Source organism: Sapajus apella, unplaced genomic scaffold, assembly GCF_009761245.1.
Source record: "Sapajus apella isolate SASKATOON/1434 unplaced genomic scaffold, GSC_monkey_1.0 scaffold39, whole genome shotgun sequence".
NCBI classification, from domain to species: domain Eukaryota; kingdom Metazoa; phylum Chordata; class Mammalia; order Primates; family Cebidae; genus Sapajus; species Sapajus apella.
In genome coordinates, this window is record NW_022436979.1 from 11456505 (window position 1) to 11478346 (window position 21842).

Below are 21842 nucleotides of genomic sequence, written 5' to 3' on the forward strand. Positions count from 1 at the left end.
ACACTGTTGGGGAAATTTATTTACCAAGGTGGCTTCAGAGTAGACTAACTTTACACAGCACATCAAAAAAAAGGACATTTATCCAGCGTCATGATCAGACTATTACATTTGGCAATCAACAGCATGGGTGCCAAAAAAAAAAAAAATCTACATTAAAACCCTTTGTTGGAATGCTTTACACTGTCCACACAACAGAAATTAAAGTCACCTGTTATACAATTAGTCACAAGAGTTTTCTGCCCATACACGAGTATTTGTCTAAATCATGTCTTCTTTCTAGCAGCTCGGCCCTGCCACCACTGTGCTTGGCTGAGGTCACAAATCTGTTGTGACCTGGAGCTTCTCTGTCACTTCTCTGGCTGTCCTCTCCTGCTAAGCTTTCTTTCCTAGTTAAAATCTTCTGCCACTGCCATAGCTACTGCTGCTACTGGAACCACCATAGCCACCTTGGTTTCGTGGTTTGGCAAAGTATTCACCACCACCACCACCACAGGGGCCAGAGCTTCTGCCTCCAAAGTTTCCTCCCTTCATTGGTCCAAAATTTCAAGACTGATTGTTATAAGTGCCAAAATCATTGTAGCTTCCACCACCTCCAATATGGCTTCCATCATTAACAAATCCATTGTAGCCATCCCCACTCCCACCATATCTGCCACCACCATGGCTGCCACCAAAAGCCACCAAGACCACTAAAGTTTCCTCCACAACCAAACTTGTCATTCCCACTGAACCCACCTCCACGACCACCACCAAGGTTTCCAGAACCACGTGGCCCTCTTTGGCTGGAGGAAGAACTAGCCATCTCTTGCTTTGGTGGGGCTTTCCTAACTTCACAGCCGTGGCCATTCACAGTACGGTATTTCTGAATGACAGTCTTATCCACGGAGTCACGGTCATCAGAGATTACAAAGGCAAAGCCCCTTTTCTTGCCACTGCCTTGGTCAGTCATGATTTCAATCACTTTAGTTTTTCCATGTTGTTCAAAATAATCTCTTAGGTGATGTTCTTCAGTGTCTTCTTTAATGCCAACAAGAAATTTTTTTTCACAGTTAAGTGAGCACCTGGTCTTTGAGAATCTTCTCTTGAGACAGCTCTCTTTGGTTCCACGACTCTTCCATCCACTTTGTGTGGCCTTGCACCCGTGGCTGCATCCATCTCCTCCACAGTGGCATATGTGAAGAACCTAAAGCCCCTGGAGCGCTTGGTGTTTGGATCTCTCATTACCATACAGTCTGTGAGCGTTCCCCGTTGCTCAGAATGGCTCCTCAGGCTGTCGTTGGTTGTTTCAAAGCTCAACTCTCCAATGAAGAACATCGTCAGCTGTTCAGCTCTTTAGAGACTCTGACTTAGATATGATCACAGGGAGCAGAGAGACTTTAATGATGCTTCTTCAGTGGTGTCCATGGGCTATTAAATGACTATTAATTATTTTTGACACGGAGTTTCATTCTTGTTGCCCAGACTGGTGTGCAATGGTAAGATCTCAGCTCACCGCAAGCTCTGCCTCCTGGGTTCTAGTGATACTCCTGCCTCAGCCTCCCGAGTAGCTGGGATTACAGGCATGGGCCACCATGCCTGGCTAATTTTGTATTTTTAGTACAGATGCGGTTTCTTCATGTTGGTCAGCTGGTCTTGAACTCCCAACCTCAGGTGATCCACTCGCCTTGGCCTCCCAAAGTGCTAGGATTACAGACGTGAGCCACTGTGCCTGGCCCTAGATATCAATTTTTACTCAATTCTTGGTGTGGTCAAAAGTGAAGGGACGGGCAGGATGAGGGGCCCAGCAGCCGCGTGGGCCAAGTCAGAGGTAGGGGGAGGAACTAGGATCTGTGACATGTAGGTGGCCTGGGACAGGGAGCCTCAGCAGGTGGGGAGACCTCGGGGCAGGCTGGCTGGCACTGCAGTTTACTACCTCTTCTTTATCTTCCCATGTTGCTTTTTCAGTCTCCTGGATGTTAACCTGCCGGTGTTGTCCGTGGATCATTCCGGGGTTAGATGGAGACGTTTAGTGGGTGGGGGCCTCTCGTTTTTCCCCGACCTCCATTTCTGAGGAGGTACCACTGGCAGCTGCTGGGGTTGCCTTGACCGTTTTGGTTGCTGGGAACTGTGGCTGGCAGCTCTGGGTGGAGAACAGCTGCTTACCAGAGGTGCAGGCTTCTTGTGCTTGGTGTCCCGCCAGTCCGCCTGCAAGCCTGAGGAGCTGGGGAGGTGGCCTTTCCCCCGCACCTGAGAGGCCGTCTTGTCTCGCCAATGGGAGCAGCGGGGAACCGGGCCAGGGAGCACTGCTGGAGCTGGGCCAGGCTTCCCACCGGGAGGGACGCCTCCTGCAGGGCTGTGTGCAGGGCTGTGCGCGCGTGGCACTCCACGGCCCTGGGAGAGGAAACTCACAGGCACCTGTGCCTTAGTCCTGTTCGCCTGTGTCAGGCACCTCTTGGCCCTGGGACTGCAGTCGGGGGAAGCGAGGTTTCCCTGAGTGTCCAGGGGCCTCGAGGTGGATGCTGCTCCCGAATTGATACAGAGGCCCCGTTTCTTCTTCTTTTGCCCCTGGGTCTTTACCGGATCGTCCGCCTCCATTGGTTCTTCCGGCCCTTCTGCCCTCACCTCCGTCTTCAGGATCGGGCCCGGCACTTGCAGCGAAGGCAGTCGCAGGGGAAACTTCGGTCTTAGACGAGGGATCCTCACGGTGCTTTTGCCTGCGAAGTGGTGTGGAGACAGCACGGGTTTCTCCCTTGGGGGGCGCCTCCAGACCAGAGGAGGCAGGTCCCGCAGCTGGGCGCTCGAGTTCGGGATATTCCCACCGACTGGAAAGCAAGGCCCGAGACCTCGCTGACGGTTCAGGAAGAATCGAGAAGCGTGTAGGGCTCCGGGGGCTGGCACACACACAGGAGCTGCGGGGTGAACCCGGCGAGCCGAAGAGTCCGCATGGACAAGAGGAGACCTTTGTGGTTGCCACCGCTGCCGGCGCCTGCGGTGGAACCAGGAGATTATTCTACTAAGAAAATTTCCCATATTTCCTAAGTCGTGCGCGGACAAAAATCATAGTCAGAAATGAAGAGGGTACTCCTGAGTCACCCACTAGTCTGTGGCCGGGCGGGGCACTGGGCAGCTGGGCTCTTATGACATCTCAGTGGGGCTGCTGACAGCAGGGTGTGGGGCAGTGCACAGGAGCCCAGCAAGGGCACCTACAAGTGGAGTCAAAGGGCACAGGGCGAGGCTCCCCACCCATCCAGCTGGACTCTCTAGCCCCAGGGACGTCCTGCTCCTGGGGCAGGTGTGTGGCCCTGGATGGGCCCGGCTGTGGGGCTGTGGGGCATGTGGGGCTGATCTGCCAGAGCCCTTCCCACCTGGTGCCTGGCCCAGGCGCTGGCTGGCACCCAGTGGCCATGTCTTGGCTGGCTTTGTCCCCTGGGTTACAGGGCCAGACTCTCCTGGAAGCAGAGCTCAGGACTAGCCAGATCCTGCCAGGCTCCCCTAGGGCTTCCTCAGAGCCTCTGTGCCGCCTGGGAGCCAGGCCCACCTTCTCCTTTGTGGTCCTGGCCTCTCCGGGCAGATTTCAGGAGAGGATGCGTGCCCTGGCTTGACTGACTGCCACTCCTTACCGCTTCCCTTCCTGGCAGGCAGGGTCTCCACTTCTTTTTACAAATTTGCCTGAGAACTTTTCTCAGGTCATTCAGGTGATCACGACCCAGCCAAGGCTTTGAACCCAGGCTGTGCAGTTCCACAGCTGGCACTCTGGCTGCTGTGGGCCTCCTCATCGTGGATACAACATGTATTAATTTTCCTGTGCATGTGAAGTTTTTAGAATTATACAGAGAAGGCTTATCTAAAGCATACCTATTAGCTATTATTTTAATATTCTAATCATTTGTTAACCTAACTTATTTAGCACCTAAAAAATTTAGTTTCCCGCTATCTACCAGACATAGCCCAGGCTCTTTGGTGTATCGTGTAAGACCCTTTATCATCTAGTCTAAAGATCCCTTTCCATTATTATCTTCTGTAAATACCAAAAAGGATGTTGGTGAGTAAACATCACACACTTTTTGATACAGCTTCACAACACTATTCATCATTTCTAAGTAGATCATTTCCAAATGCCATGATTTATTTGCATACAAGTGACCTTTGCCCTATTGCCTGCTAAATGTTTTCCACTTGCCTCCACTGTGCATGGATTATGACCTAGGTTAATTCTTACTTCTTCTTGTAAGCCTTTCCTTGTTCTTGTCATTCCAGTCATAATTAATGAGTTTCTCTTTTGTGTTCTTACATAATTTTTAAATATTTATATTTCAGTGCTATAACCAGTACTATGGTAATTTGTAACAATTTATCTGCCACAAAATTATAAATTCTTCATGAACTTGAAAGGTTCAAGCTCTATATCTTGTATTTATCACAGCTCCTAGGGCATAGTAGGCATTTGGTAATGTTTTCAGAAAAAAAAAGTAATAGAAATTAAGAAAAATGTCTCATATTAAGAACCTAATAAAATCTTATAAATATTGTTATGTGCCAAATGATTGTGGCTCCACCAAATTCTGATGTTGAAGCCCTGACCTCCAATGTGATGGGACCTTTGGGAGGTGATTAGGTTTAGATCTTGAGACAGAGAACCTTATGATGAGAACATTACCCTTATAAGAAGAGGGAGACAGAGAGCTTCTTGGAAGGGCCGTGTGAATGCGCAACTAGAAGGCAGTTACAAGCCGGGAATTAGACCCTCACCCGAAATAAAATCTGCTATCATCTTGATCATAGATTTTCCAGTCACCAGAACTGTGAAAGACAAATGTCTATTGCTTAAGACATTAATTCTTGGTATTTCATTTAGCAGTCCTAGAAGACTAAGACAAACTTATTATTTGGTGTTTTCATATTATGTAGAGAAACATTTTCTAGATGAAAGCATGTATATTTTGGGACTGGAATCCTCAAATAGAGGATATTACTGTTTTAAAATTTGAATACTTTAAGAGCAGCAAATATAGGCAAAATAAAAGAAACATTTTCATGATCAAGTGATCAAGACAGGCTAAAGTGAGGTATAAGAAACCTGGTTTATAACACAGTGGGTAGTAAATAAATATTTGTAGATGACTGGCGCATAATGAACGGATGCTTTGACTAATAAGTGAAAACGTAGTAGGCCTCCCTCTACTGAACTTCAATGTTGGCATCATGAGATGTATCACTTTTAAAAAACTGTTTTTCCCACTGAATTTCTTTTATTCTTTGTAAATCGAAGAATGTCAAGTTAGGTCCCTCAGGTGTGATCTCACAACTCTGCACATTTCTATGGTTATTCCAGATATGAAGTTTCTGTTAAGTTAGTCTCCTAGTAAGTTGTCCATTAATTCTGAATTCAGACCAAACTTTAAAGTTATCAATAGGAATAGAGCTAATGAAGTCTATAGTTCCTAATAAAATTGATTATTCTTTAAATGACCAAGAGAGTAATATCCAAATTTTTCAAGGCAATTATATTTATACATGGGCATTTGGCCACAGATTTTAAGACAGGTACTTCACAATATCATTGCATTTTGATCAATTAACTATTCATGAATTCATATATTCATGCATTATCAGGTCATTTGTTTTAATTAAAATAGTGTAACACCTTCCAATGATTAATAATACGATGTTTCACAAAAGTAAATTTTACTTTGTTAAAATCATAAAAATTATAGTAATAGATTAATTTCCTGCATAAGTTAGCTGCATAAAATACCTTCATTAATAAATAAAATGGTTCATTTTTAAGATCTGGGGTTTGTATTTCTTCACATTATGAAGTAAATATCACAATAGATGCTTTCTTTCTTTTTGTCCTATATAAGCAGTTTATTGAAATCTGTTATAATTTGAGCTAAGTCTGTATTGGGCTTATTATCCTGCCTCCACGCTTGAAAAACAAAACAAAATACAGGTTCTTCAAAACAGAGGCTCCGTGGTTACTTCCAGCTTCCATATATAACCTGTGTCATTATGTTCTACTTGCTGCTTCATAAATCAATACTTCTATTTATATATTTTTTCTATTTTTCCTCTCTTTTATAAAAATCATCTGGTTCTATAATACTTCCCCCAAGTCTTGCTCTAAGATGGAATCTCTGTGTATTACTGGGAAAAATGCAACTATAATTTAGTATTTATTGCAGGAATGACAACTGAGGAATAAAACGCCCCTAACATTGCAACCAAATAATCCCAGATGAAGAGCATTTTCATGCTTAATAAGTAGCTCTGTTCACTATATCTTGTTTGTTTGTTTCATATTTTTTCTGGTGTGGCAGTCTTGTAATAATTTTTGGCTCTAAAGTATGCTGTTGTTTGGTTTTAATAAGACATCAGCTTGCAGTAAAACAGAACAGATGCGATTTAAAGTGCTGATCTATCTTGCAGATCCCCATAAACTTGCACTCCTGTTTCATAGGCATGAATAGGAATGAAATGCAGTGCAATTGTAAGTAGAATAATCTATTTCTAAGTTTTTATTCCCCAACATCGCTACCTCCTCCCCTTTTCACGACAAACATTTTCTTTGATAAGAAAGCCTTCATCACAGGAAACAATCTCTCATGGGCTGATTTATCTGGATAATTTTTTAAAAACTCATGTTTACCATGATGGACTCAGCAGATTACCCTGGCTGAGAGTCGAAAAATTAGCAGTGGATTTCTCTGCATAGTAGACATTAATGCACCTTTTTTGTTAAATGAGCTACTTTAGCATATGGGATGTAAAGTTCCACTGTGTGATTTTGTCCTGAGCTAGCTGAGTTATAGACAGTTCAAGTACTTTTTGATAGTGCATTTTAAATAACCCAGTTCAGAGCACTTAACATGTTCTACCAACTTCCTGAGGGCTTACTCACATAATTTCAACATAGGCTAATGTAGCATCATGAAAGAACCATACAAATGTTTAAAGATTGTTTCTTTAAGAACATGTTTGGGTATTTTTAAAGGAAAATATGCTCATCATGAGTATTAAAAATTATTATAGCATGCCTGTAATCTGAGTTACATGGGAGGCTAAGGCAGGAGAATTGCTTGAACCCAGGAGGCAGAGGTTGCAGTGAATCGAGATTGTACCACTGCACTCCAGCCTGGGCAACAGAGTGAGACTCTGTCTCAAAAAAAAAAATGTTGTAGCAAATATGGAATTGGTTTACCACGAAATTCTGAGCTGCTAAAGCAAGGAGGAGCTTTCATTGTGTGACACTGGAAACATCACCATTATTTTTAAAAAATCTTTTAAGTTAAATTGGATCTGGCAACTTTTCTAGTTGCCTAAAGGTAAAGTGTTATAAACCTATCACCACTATAACAGAGAAACAGTGAACAAGTGACAGCAAAGTTGAGAATAATAAAAGGAAAAAAGTAGGAATTCTACAGATTGAGATAACTATGCCAGATATTTGACAGCATTCAGGAATATCACATTTATTCAAGAGATGAAAAACATAATCCAGTGGCTCCAATGTCCTCTATAACAAGGCAGCTTGTATGAGACTAACCCTCCTCTGAAAATAGAAAGGATTAGTACATGAGTCAACTCTGTTAAAGCATTAGGGAACCACCATGGCAGACAGAATTACAGGGCTACAAATTCTAGAGACAAAGGAGAGAGACTGATGTGAGTCCTAGATTTATCCGTCTCTGAGATTTTCCTCAGGGCTTTGCCAATGCCATGGGTGAGGTGGCAGAGCAGAAATCAAAAGCCTCGGGTTTTGAAGGTCTTGTTGTTCTGAGAAAGAAGGAATTGTCATTTGGACCCTCCAAGAAGAATTGAATTTTAGGGAAAAAATAACTGCAGAGAAGTAAGTGAGAGACCGCATGAAGGCCTTTGGTCACTTCCTAAACTGCGTGGTGTTCAGGAAAAGATGTCAGAAGACAAATAGCAAGGGATATTTGAGACTAAAGAATTGAACAAGTATTCCAACAGTCTTAGTTCTAGGGAAAATGAAGCAAAAGTGTAGAGATTAACAAATTGGGAGACCTCTGTGAACACTCAGCTTTCAATTAAGATCTCAGAAAGGATATAACCTAAGAGCAAGGTTTATGCCTTAGAGGTAAGAGTTGACCAAAGAAAACCCAACGTTAAGAAGTCTTCATGCCTTCCTTTGACTAGATCAGGGTTATCCACCAAAATACCCTAGCCATGCATGAAGATTAGTCCTCTTTTGAGAAAGATTATAAATCAGGGACTTTACAATTTTTATATACCGTGTCTGTCATTAATTAAAAATTATCAAACATGTCTATAAAATATATGAAAACCAAAATAAAAAATACAAACTGTAAAAGTAGATCCACAGGTGATCTAGATAGCCTAATTATTTATAAATAATGGACTTTAATAATGATTGTTAAGTTAAAAAATAAAATATGTAGACTTACAGGAGAACTGGGATCTAGAAGTCAACATTTTCAAACTAAGGAAATACACACAATTTTACGTTTAGATGTAAGGGAATTTTGAAAAAGGTATTTTCAAAAGGTTATATACCGTATGAATCTATTTATGTAACATTGTAAAAAATGACAAAATTATAGACATGAAAAACAGATTATTGTGGCCAGGGATTAGGAGATTTGAGAATGGGAAGTGGCTTTGGTTATAAACATGTAGCACATGGTATTTTTGTGATGTCACTGTTGATGAAACTTATAGACTCAATATATACACACAAATGAGTATTTGTAAAACTTATGAAATCGAAACAATACTGGTGTATTGTATCGTCAATTTTTATTTTTTAATGTTATACTCTGATTTTGTACAATGTTATCATTGGGGGAAGCTGAGGAAATGTTATACAGAAAGTCACTGTATTATGTCTTAGAATTGCATGTGACTCTGCTATTATCTCAAGATGAAAGAGTTAGAAAATACAACAGTCAGAGAATTAAAGACAAGCCTGAGGCCAGGTCCAGTGGCTTACACTTGTGATATTAACACTTTGGGAGGCCGAAGCAGGCGGATCACCTGAGGTCAGGAGTTTAAGACCAGCCTGACCAACATGGCAAAGCACTGTTTCTACTAAAAAGTACAAAAATTAGCTGCGTGTGTTTTCAGTCACCTGTTATCCCAGCTACTCTGGAGGCTGAGGCGGGAGAATCATATGAACCCAAGTGGCAGAGGATGCAGTGAGCCGAGATCATGCCGCCGTACTCCAGCCTGAATGACAGAGAGAGACACCATCTCAAAAAACAACAACAACAGCAACAGCAACAACAACAACAACAAAAACAAAACAAAACCCAGAAACCTGAGTGGAAGAAGATATTTGGGACACATACATAACAATGATACCACATGCAGATCTATCGAGCTTTAGATCTAAATCAGGAAAATAAAAATTAAACCATAGTAAAGTACCATTAAAAACCTACCAGATAGCTAAGAATGAAACAAAACAAAAAATTAAAAATACAAAGTGATTGCCGGAATGCAAGGTAACTGGATATCTTACACACTGCTGATGGGAGCACAAATTAATTGATGCAACAGCTTTAGAAAATCCTTTGGCAATATATTCAAAGCTGAGCGTCCCCATATTCTATGACCCAACAGTTCCACTCTTCTGTGTACATCCAACCCAAATGAGTCCATGAGATTTATTTTTAGCAATTTCTAAATCTTGTATAAATTAAATCATAGGTTAGAAACTAATGTAGTCTGACTTCCTTTGTCCAACATTATGTCTGTTAGATTCTCTCTGGATGTTCGGTGCAGTAGAACAAGCAAATAGTTTGTCTTTGATGGGTATATAACAGATTTATCAGCTGTGGTACTAGTCACGTTTTGGACTGGTTAATTCTTTATTATTCAGGATCATCCTATGTATGTTAAGACACTTAGCAGCTTCCATGGTTTCTACTCATTAAATGACAGTAGCAGCCCCTTCAAATTGCAACAATCAAAATATCTCCAGACATTCCCACTTTCAAAGGGGTCAAAATTGGCTGCAATTGACTATCACAGCTATATAGTATTCCATTGTTGGAATGTATCAAACTACCCACTTTATTGTGGTGCCAGCTTGGTTGATTGGGGTTTTGGTAACAGTATGGCTTTGTGCAAGCAAATAAGTTCACTCAAATAATCCTGAGGATAAAATGGTTTAGTGTATAGAGTTTGCACAAATTTTGGGAGAACTTTGCAGGGACAGTGAGGGAAAAATAATTATATTATCGCTAAATGTAAGCACTCTAGAAGAAGAAAGTTCAGAAAGTTCAGAGGCTGGACCTTAACCTGAATCACCAAAGCAAGTATTTTTCAAAAGCACCCAGGAAAATTGCATCTTAATATAGTTTATTAAGAATAACTTTTTTAAGTTTATTAAGAATTTTCCTTAATAAATCTCTGGTAGGACTATTTGTCTTATGTATGCTGATTCTAGGAATTTTACAAGAAAGGGAATTATGGAAAGAGGGAATCCTTCCCAAATCATTTTATGAGACCAACATCATCCTGATACTAAAACCCGGCAGAGACTCAACAAAACAGAAAACTTCAGGCCAATATCCATAATGAACATAGATGCAAAGTTCTTCAATAAAATACTGGTATTTTATTTACCAATACTGATTGCAACAGCACATCAAAAAGCTTTTCCATCACAATCAAGTAAGCTTCATCCCGAGGATGCAAGGCTGGTTCATTTATTCAAGTCTATAAACATGATCCACCACAGAAACAGAACCAAAGTCAAAAACCATATGATTATCTCAATATATGCAGAGAAGACCTTTGACAAAATTCAACAGCGCTTTATGCTAAAAACTCTCAGTAAACTAGGTATCCATGGAACGTATCTCAAAATAATAAAAGCCATTTACAACAAGCCCACAGCCAATATCATACTGAATGGGCAAAAACTGGAAGCATTCCCTTTGAAATCTGGCACTAGACAAGGATGCCCTGTCTCACCACTCCTATTCAACATAGTATCGGAAGTTCTAGCCAGAGCAGTTAGGCAAGAAAAGAAAAAATAAAGGGCATTCAATTAGGAAATTAGGAAGCCAAATTGTCTGTATTTGCAGATGACATGATTGTATATTTCAGACCCTATCGTCTCAGCCCAAAATCTCCTGAAACTGATAAGCAACTTCAGCAAAGTCTTAGGATACAAAATCAATATGCAGAAATCACAAGCATTTCTATACACCAATAACAGACTAACAGAGAGCCAAATCATGAGTGAACTCCCATACACAATGGCTATAAAGAGAATAAAATACCTAGGAATACAATTAACAAAAGATGTAAAGGACCTCTTTAAGGAGATCTACAAACCACTGCTCAACAAAATAAGAGAGGACACAAACAGATGGAAAAACATTCCGTGCCCATGGTAGGAAGAATTGATATTGTAAAAATGGCCATACTGCCCAAAGTAATTTATAGATTCAATGCTATCCCCATCAAGCTACCAATGACCTTCTTCACAGAACTGGAAATCCCACCTTAAACTTCATATGGAACCAAAAGAGAGCCCACAGGCTAAGACAATCCCAAGCAAAAAGAACAAAGCTGGAGGCATCATGCTACCTGACTTCAAACTATACTACAAGGCGACAGTAATCAATACAGAATGGTACTTGTACTAAAGCAGACATATAGACCAATGGAACAGAACAGAGGCCTTGGAGGCAATGCCACACATCTATAGCCATCTGATCTTTGACAAACCTGACAAAAACAAGAAATGGGGAAAGGATTCCTTGTTTAATAAATGGTGCTGGGAAAACTGGCTAGCCATGTGCAGAAAGCAGAAACTGGACCCTTTCCTGACACCTTACACTAAAATTAACTCCAGATGGATTAAAGACTTAAACATAAGACCAACACCATAAAAACCTTAGAAGAAAATCTAGGCAAAACCATTCATGGCATAGGCATAGGCAAGGACTTCATGACTAAAACACCAAAACTATTGGCAACAAAAGCCAAAATAGACAAATGGGATCTAATTAAACTTAAGAGCTTTGGCACAGCAAAAGAAACAATCGTTAAGAGTGAACCAGCGCCAACAGAATGGGAAAAATTTTTGCAGTCTACCCATCTGACAAGCGGCTAATATCCAGAATCTACAAAGAACTAAAACAGATTTTCAAGAAAAAAAAAAAAAAAAAAAACAAGCCCATTCAAAAATGGGTGAAGGATATGAACAAACACTTCTCAAAAGAAAACATATATGAGGCCAACAAACATGAAAAAATGTTCATAATCACTGGTCATTAGAGAAATGCATTGAGATATCATCTCATGGCAATTAGAATAGCAATGATTAAAGAATCTGGAGACAACAGATGCTGGCTAGATTGTGGAGAAATAGGAACACTTTTACACTGTTGGTTGGAGTGTAAATTAGTTCAACCATTGTGGAAGACACTGTGGTGTTTCTTTAAGGACCTAGGAATAGAAATTCCGTCTGATACAGCAATCTCATTACTGGGTATATACCCAAAGGATTATAAATCATACTATTTTAAAGACACATGCACATGTATGTTTATTGCGGCACTGTTTACAATAGCAAAGACCTGGAACCAACCCAAATGCCCATCAATGATAGACTGGAAAAGGAAAATGTGGCACCTATACACCATGGAATACTATGCAGCCATAAAAAACGATGAGTTCATGTCCTTCGTAGGGACATGGATGAATCTGGAAACCATCATTCTCAGCACACTGGCACAAGAACAGAAAATCAAACACCACATGTTATCAGTTATAGGTTGATGTTGAGCAGTGAGAACACATGGACACAGGGAGGGGAGCATCACACACTGGGGTCTGTTCAGGGGGCCAGGGGAGGGACAGTGGGGGTGGGGAGGTTGGGGAGGGATAACATAGGGAGAAATGGCAGATATAGGTGACGGGGAGATGGAGGCAGCAAACCACATTGCCATGTGTGTACCTAAGCAACAATCCTGCATGATCTGCACATGTACCCCATAATCTAAAGGACAATTAAAAATAAACCAATAGGTGAAATAAATTCTGCCATGAAAAAGCAAAAAAAAAAAAAAAAAAAAAAAGAAAAGAAATATAGAAAGTTTTAACAAATAGGAAAGCATTCATTTCTTCTTCCTTGTCACCATTCAATCAAAAACACATTTTTCTTTCTGCAATTTATTATTATATTCCTAATATTTGAAGTTTATAAGGATAGGGAAGAGAATACTGGACAAGAAATAGAATATTTGAATTCTATCTCTCTTATTGCTCCTGTGCCTTTTGAATTAGTTATTTGACTGTGAATGGAAATAATATCACTTACCTTAATGAGTTGTTTTAATTTGCAAATAGATAATGGATGTGAATGTGAGCAGCAAAGTACTCTCTACCTTATATAGTAGTATATATATATCTATTCAGATTTTTCTCCTGAGTTCCAGATGCCTCTACCCAACTGATCACTAGACATTGCAGTTTGGGCTATAGGGATCTAACAATACATTCCAAATAGAATGTACATTTTCTTATGGCAGGCTCTGTTCATGTTATCTCTACACTGGGAAACGATTCTTTTGCCAATCAGTTTCCCAAGTCAGAAACCTAAGATTCATCCTGGATTCCTTCTTTCACTTTATCTTACATATCAAATCTTTTAAATTTTGTCTTCAATATCTTTCCCTATTCACAGGAATAAAACAGACTCTCTTTTTGTGTGTGTGTGTGTGTCTGGCATTCTGTATATACTTCTACCATGGAACCAAGTGTTATTTTCTGTTACTTTCCTTTTTCTTCTATTTGACTGGAAAACGCCTGTAGATAGGAAATGTGAATTACCATTATTGCTGGTATTGTGGTTTGTAGCCTCTCTTTCCATTCTTTCAGCACCTGTTTGTCCAATGTCTACTATCTTCTGTCCACTGACCATAGACTAATGAGTGAGACAGACAAAGATGCAATCTCACATATAGACAAGATGCTCTCTGGAACTTACATTCTTGGGTGGGGAAAGAAATACCAGATACCAATGGGTGCTACGCACAGAATTAAAAGCAGAGTAGAGTTAAGAGTAATTGGGTGCCTACTTTAGAAGGATGATCAAAAAGGGGGATTTAAGCTAAGATCTGAATGACAGTGGAAGAAGGAAGAGATGAAAGGTCTAAAGATTTGAAGGTAGTGAGCAAGGGGTAGTATGTTATATGAGGTCCAAGAGGAAGAAGATAGGACCATCTAAAGCATGGATTTGTAAGCCAGGATGTTTAGATTTTATTTTAAATGACATCAGAACTATTTGAGTATTTATGTAATTAAAGAAATCACACTGGCCCCTGTGGAGACTGTATTAGAGAGGGGAACAAGTTAAAATGAGAACAGTTAGAAGGCTGTTGTAGGAGTTGAGGCAAGCAGTGTTGGTGGCTGTGATCCTCATGGAAGTGGTAAGATGGAGATACATGCATGGATTCTGGTGTGGCTGGGGCTACCACTGTACTGAGTACACGACAAATTTGTAATAAATAATTATTACAAATTTGAAAGAAATTTGTAATAAATAATTATGAATAATTAATTTATTATCATTATGAATAATTAATTTAATTTATCATAATAAGAATAATTATGAAAGAAAAAAAACAAAGGGAATTATGTCATTTGGTGAAATCGTATAAAAATAAGTACCTGAGGAAATTTATGAAAAGCATTATAAGGTGCTACATTCATAAATAAAGTATTTCTTCCCCAAAAGATTTATGCCTGTAGCTTTGGTTACACAGTGCAGACTTTTAAAATATTGTTTTCACTTACAACTTCATCTCAAAAGATTTCTACCAAGTTAAAAAATGATATACCTGTTATAATAGTGATGATCTGCATATATAAAATTAAAGCCATTCAATTGTTAATAACAGTGGTGCTTTGCATCGGGTAGTGATGAATTCTGATAGCTACCTTGTTTCCTAAACAATCACTTCTACGTATAACTAAACCATTTTAATAAAATCTTGGTCTTATTAATTTTGTCTTTCATGTATGCATTTAAGTTAAGGAAGTGGCACAAAAGCACAAAAACTATCCCTTCACACAAATACACACAGATAAAGCGTAAGCTGAAGTTGTGATGAATTAAGAAAAATTATTAAACTTCATTACTGCCTTTCTGCACACAGAATTTCAAGTGAATAAAAAGTATTGGTCTTATTTCTGGAGGCCCATTACCATATTACGGCTAAATGCAAAACAAAAAAAACACATATAGATTGATAACATTTATCTGAAAAATACAAAATAGTAATCTTTAAAAAACATGGTGGACATGATTAGATTAAGAATGATTATAAGAAAAGAGTTTTCTGTTAGGTTTGACTGCTGTCATCTAAACTAAGATAATTACTGGTAACACAATTGTCTGCCTGATAGCTAACAAAAGCATTCAGTCCTCTAAGGACTGAAACACAATTCATGTTTTGTTTTTGTTTCTTGTTGTTGTTTCAGTTTTTTTTTTTTTCTGATGGCAGTTTATTATAAGATGACTGTGTCTACATGTTAGTAGGACCAATTGACTATATTAGTTAAAACGTGTTTTTTTTTATTTAATTATTTTTATTTTTATTTTATTTCTTTCTTTATTTATTTTTTTGAGACGGAGTTTCGCTCTTGTTACCCAGGCTGGAGTGCAATGGCGCGATCTCGGCTCACCGCAACCTCCACCTCCTGGGTTCAGGCAATTCTCCTGCCTCAGCCTCCCGAGTAGCTGGGATTACAGGCACGCACCACCATGCCCAGCTAATTTTTTTGTATTTTTAGTAGAGACGGGGTTTCACCATGTTGACCAGGATGGTCTCGATCTCTTGACCTCGTGATCCACCCGCCTCGGCCTCCCAAAGTGCTGGGATTACAGGCTTGAGCCGCTGCGCCCAGCCTATTTTTATTTTTTAATTTATATATTTTACTTTAGGTGCATACTATGCCTGGCATTTCTCCCCATGTTGTTTCAATTTTTAAAAATTGAGGAATAAAATTGTACATATTTACAAGGTACATGTGATATTTTGATAAGCATATAGAACTTAACACTGATCTGATCCTTATTGTTTCCAGCCAAGGAGCAGGGTTGGGTCTTCCTAGAGGCAAGCATCTGGGCTTTGTGGAAAATCTGGCCAGGGATTCAGGTCTTTCTGAAGGCCCCTTTCATTGTGCCCCCTGCGGCATATGGCACCAGTGGGTCTCTTCAATGTGATGTCCTTGGTGACTGAAGTGCAGAGAAGCCACTAAGATCCACACACCTGTTGCTGTAATCAGTGCCCTGCTCTTAGTCCAGCATTCACCCCAGGTGATTCAGCTCTTCTGGCACTCTCAGTAATTCCAGTGGGACAGAATCAGAGTGGACTTCCCATGAAGATTCCTGGACTTTGGGAGAGATCTAAGATCCATCTCCAATTCTTTTGTCTCACTTAGGAGACTCTGGGTTTATGGAAAGTCTCTGATTAGTGCTGTTGCAGCTTGGGTTTGGGGGTCTTGTAGTCTAAAATGATTGTTTCTCTTACTGGTGGTGATTTTTCCACATTCTGTGCATCAAGTGGATTTCTCTGCTTCTCCTCAGAGTTCTGGTGAACTCAGAGTGTTATTCTTTTCTTTGAAAATAGTTTCTATTGGTAATTTGCTTGGGGAGTGATTCTGGAGGATTCTATTCTACCATCTTGCTGTCACTCTTTAATAAGATTTGTACCTAAATCTAAAATTGTTCATAGTCTTAAAACTACATAGAGTTGATTTCATACATTTTATTATGAAAACAATAAAACTATTTTGTGTCTTTACTAGTGAGATTTTAGCTATACAGAAATTACAGTGTTTCCTGCTATGTTCAATCGCTCCAAGATTATTTATACATATGTTGTAAATTTGTTTACATAATGCATATTTTATTTTTTTTCTGAGATATCCAAACCATAGTCTCCCTCACTATCCTGAATAATTACAAATTAGTATTTCATATACAATAGAAAATTTGTGACATCCATTATTATTAAGAATGGCTAATTTCAGAACATGTTCATATGTATGTTGCATTCAATGTCTTTAAAGTCTATTTCTTTATCCTAGTTTGTGTGCTAAACTAATATTTACCTTAATAAATGGTTTGAAGAATAAAAGTTAATTAGGTGGCTATATTTATTAAATGTTTAAGTATTTTATTTTGTCTAAGAGAGGAGTACAAACTAAAATAGATTTAATAATAATCACCTTAGTAATTATATTGATTTAAAATACATACTAGATAACATTCTTAAATTTATTTTTGAGATGGAATATGTCATTTTTGGCACAGTCAGAAACAAAGTACCTTATAGAGAAGTCATATGATGACTATCATGGTTATTTAAATGTAAATATCCACAAAAAGAATGCCCAAAGAGGTCATCACAAAGGAATAAATTGCTTCTTACTAAGAAGTAAACTTAGAGCTCAGGTCTGTATTTTTATCAGAGAAAACAAAAATCAATATTTCAGTATGTGTCTGTGTGACTACAATACAGATTCATCATCGCACATTTACCAAGTCTAATAACATCCATTTTGGGTTACTCTTATCTACTTATTTATTTTTACAACTGTCAGCTGTGGTAGAGCTTCCTCTTCTTTAATGCCAGTCATTTCATATATACATTTCCCCCCAAAATTCCTACTTTTCAGCCCTTGGCATTTAATTTTTAACAGCAAGAAGAATGCCTTTAGAAGACCTCTCAATATGCATAAAGTTCTGACCAGTTGACCAGAAAGATGCCCCATTCTGACCAATTCACCTTTATCACTTTCTTTCTCATTCAATAAATTTATATAAATATTTTTGAACAATTGTGTACTTTTTAGGTTGAAGGAAACATGTTTGTTTTTAGGTAGGAAGACTGATGTAATAAATATTTATTAAAATATTTTTCTCTCCAGGCTTAAACATGTCTGTCAGTTGATTGAAATTCAGGGTAATCCTACAGGATGAATAAAATGACCTAGAGATTTTGTCAATGTTATCATTCTCCATGACATATTTTTATGCCTAGCATAGTCACTGACTAAACTCTTGTGAATCAGTTGTATGACATACCTTAATAGAAGATATGGTCGTCTTCTATTGTGATAATCCATGAAAATAGTAAATCAGAGAGAGCCTTATATCTTATCAACAAGCACCTCCCCTTGCTGGCCAGCTATGCAGCTTCTACGTGATGTTAAATAATTGAATAATTCTGCATTTTGAAAACATCCTCAGAGAAAGATTATAGTCGAACATCTTTGGAGTTAACAGATATTGTTAATAACTCATACAATAGTAAAACTCCAATGGATTGATTCTTGAATATTTGTTTCCCAGATATAACAATTATTCATTTTCCAATGGTAAATGGTAAGACAAGGCAACTAACACACATCCAAACCCAAAACCAAATACAGTGAGGTTCTCTTGTGACACTTCAGAAGCAGATGGTTCACAGGAATAGACAACCCAGGATAAGCCAATGACCCCATGAAGCAGACTCCTTCTGCCTAAGGCCCTGAGAAGACTGCCTTGATCCAGAAGCCACTAATTGCAATATGCTTATTTGCAAGCTTTTGCTCTTTATTCACTATATTCTTTCCCTCTAATGGTAAAAGGCTCTGAATTTTTTGTAGCTACCCTCCTCCTGAAGTCATAGTACTGCCAAGACTCGTTGATGATTACCAGGTTATATGAAATCACGGTCACACCAGGTGACTGAAAAAAGATCATTTAAGAAAAAAGAACATGAGTAATTCTGCTTGAAGTGGTGAAAATGCCGCTGTTACAAACATGATACAAGATTACTACCAACTGAATGAACAGGTTGAAAGTTTGGATTGATCATGTTCCCAAAAGGGGATGGTTTGTCTTTTAGTTTAGCCTGAAAACTCACCAGATGGGGAACTAATGAAACAACATAGTGTCTGGTGACAGCAAGAGTATGCATATATGGGTTGTGGGGGGGATGAGAACTTAAGTAGAAATCATGACTTGCAAAATGGACTGAGTTTTCTGATTATTCACAGAATAGATAAATCTATCAAAAAAAAACCCTAATATACATGCCACATTATCTGTAATTAGATTTTTTAATATCAGCTTTATCAGACCCATATGCTCCCAGAAATCAAAGAACAGAAAAACTTCTATTTCTACATGAACCCATGTATTCTAATGGCGAGATCACTAACTAGTCCAGCACTTTGCTTATTTTCTATATCTTGACAGTGCTTACCAAAACAAGATTATGATTAACCTCAGCCTGCCAAATTCTAAAATAGCCCTTCCTTAACTTCTTCTGTGAAATACTCTGTGATTATTCATGTGTATATCATTCTTTGCTGCCGCAGACTAAATAAACCTATGTTTTTCAGCTACAAGTATTTTCTCTGTGGTCTTTAGTTGGAGGCTCTGTCATGTTTAAAATGGTAAAATTCAGTACAATTGTAGAATTGTTTTGAAAAAGATAGAAATGATATCCAGCACTGCCATTTCAAATTTTTATTTAAATGGCTAGAGAATCTTAAACTGATTTATTTAATATAGTTTTCCCTTACATCTTTTAATTAAATCTAGATACTGATGAGTGGAAAATTAGATAATTTTAAAGAATGAATAAAAGGAAAATATTCTAAATATACAATCATGTCATGTGTAAATGGAAACAATTTGACTTTCTCTCTTCCAATTTGAATTCCCTTTACTTCTTTCTCTTGCCTTACTGCCCTGACCAGAACTTCCAATACTATGTTGAATAAGAGTGGTGAGAGAGGGCATCCTTGTTTTGTGCCGGTTTTCAAAGGGAATGCTTCCAGCTTCTGCCCATTAAGTATGATATTGGCTGTGGGTCTGTCATAAATAGCTCTTATTATTTTGAAATATGTTCCATCAACACCTAGTTTATTGAGATTTTAGCATGAAGGAGTGTTGAATTTTATTTCTGCATCTATTGAGATGATCATGTAATTTTGTCATTAGTTCTGTTAATGTGATGGATTATGTTTTTAAATTTGTGTGTGTTGAACCAGCCTTGCATCCCAGGGATAAGCTGAATTGATCGTGGTGGATAAGCTTTTTGATGTGCTGCCAGATTCAGTTTGCCAGTATTTTATCAAGGATTTTTACATCGATGTTGATCAGGGATATTGGCCTGAAATTTTCTTTTTTTTTCATTGTGTCTCTGCTAGATTTTGGTATCAGGATGATGTTCGCCTCATAAAAATGAGTTAGGGAGGAGTCCTTCTTTTTCTAATGTTTGGAATAGTTTCAGAAGGAATGGTACCAGCTCCTCTTTGTACTTCGGTAGGATGCAGCTGTGAATCCATCTGGTACTGGACTTTTTTTGTTGTGGTAGCAATTAGGCTATTAATTATTGTCTCAATTTCAGACCTTGTTATTGGTCTATTCAGGGATTTGACCTCTTCCTAGTTTAGTCTTGGGAGGGTGTATGTGTCCAGAAATTCATCCATTTTTTTTTAGATTTTCTAGTTTATTTGTGTAGAGATGCTTATAGTATTCTCTGATGGTAGTTTGTATTTCTGTGGGATCAGTGGTGATATCCCCTTTATCATCTTTTTATTGTGTCTATTTGATTCTTCTCTCTTTTCTTCTTTATTAGTTTGGCTAGTATTCTATCTATTTTGTTAATCTTTTCAAAAAAGTCAGCTCCCAGATTAACTGATTTTTTGAAGGGTTTTTCATGTCTCTATCTCCTTCAGTTCTGCTCCGATCTTAGGCATTTCTTGTCTTCTGCTAGCTCTTCTGCTTAAGCTGATAAGCAACTTTAGCAATGGCTCAGAATACAAAATCAATGTGCAAAAATCACAAATATTCCTATGCATCAGTAACAGACAAACAGAGAGCCAAATCATTAGTGAATGCCCATTCATAATTGCTACAAAGAGAATAAAATACCTAGGAATTCAACTTAAAGGGATGTGAAAGACCTCATCAAGGTGAACTACAAACCACTGCTCGAGGAAATAAGAGATGACACAAACAAATGGAAAAACATTCCATGTTTATGGGTAGGAAGAATAAATACCATGAAAATGGCCATACTGCCGAAAGTAATTTATAGATTCAGTGCTATCCCCATCAAACGACCATTGACTTTCTTCACAGAATTAGAAAAAGAGCTACTTTAAATTCCATATGGTACCAAAACAGAGCTCATATAGTCAAGACAATTCTAAGCAAAAAGAACAAAGCTGGAGGCATCATGCTACCTGACTTCAAAATATGCTACAAGGCTAACCAAAACAGCATGGTACTGGTAGCAAAACTGATATTCAGACCAGTGGAAAAGAACAGAGGCCTCAGAAATAACACCACACATCTGCAACCATCTAATCTTTGACAAACCTGACAAAAACAAGTAATGACAAAAAGGATTCCCTATTTAATAAATGGTGATGGAAAACTGGCCAGCCATATGCAGCATAGTAAAACTGGACCTCTTCCTTACGTCTTGTACAAAAATTAACTCAAGATGTTCAAGACTTAAACATAAGACCTAAAATCATAAAAGCCCTAAAAGAAAACCAGGGAAATACCATTTAGGACATAGGCATGGGCAAAGAGTTCATGACTAAAACACCAAGAACAATGGCAACAAAAGCCAAAACTGACAAATGGAATCTAATTAAACTAAAGGGCTTCTGCACAGCAAAAGAAACTGTCATCAGACTGAACAGGCAACCTACAGAATGGGAGAAAATTTTTGCAATCTATCCATTTGACAAAGGGTTAATACACAGAATCTATAAGGAACTTAAGATTTACTTTTTGATGGAGGTTTTTTTTTTTGTTTTTTTTTTTTTTTTTTTTT

At 38.5% G+C, this 21842-nt stretch overlaps 1 pseudogene; it reads right to left on the reverse strand.

Moving 5' to 3' along the window:
- Positions 1-245: 245 nt before the first annotated feature.
- On the reverse strand, positions 246-1339 carry LOC116565222 (annotated as a pseudogene).
- Between the last annotated feature and the right edge of the window lie 20503 nt (positions 1340-21842).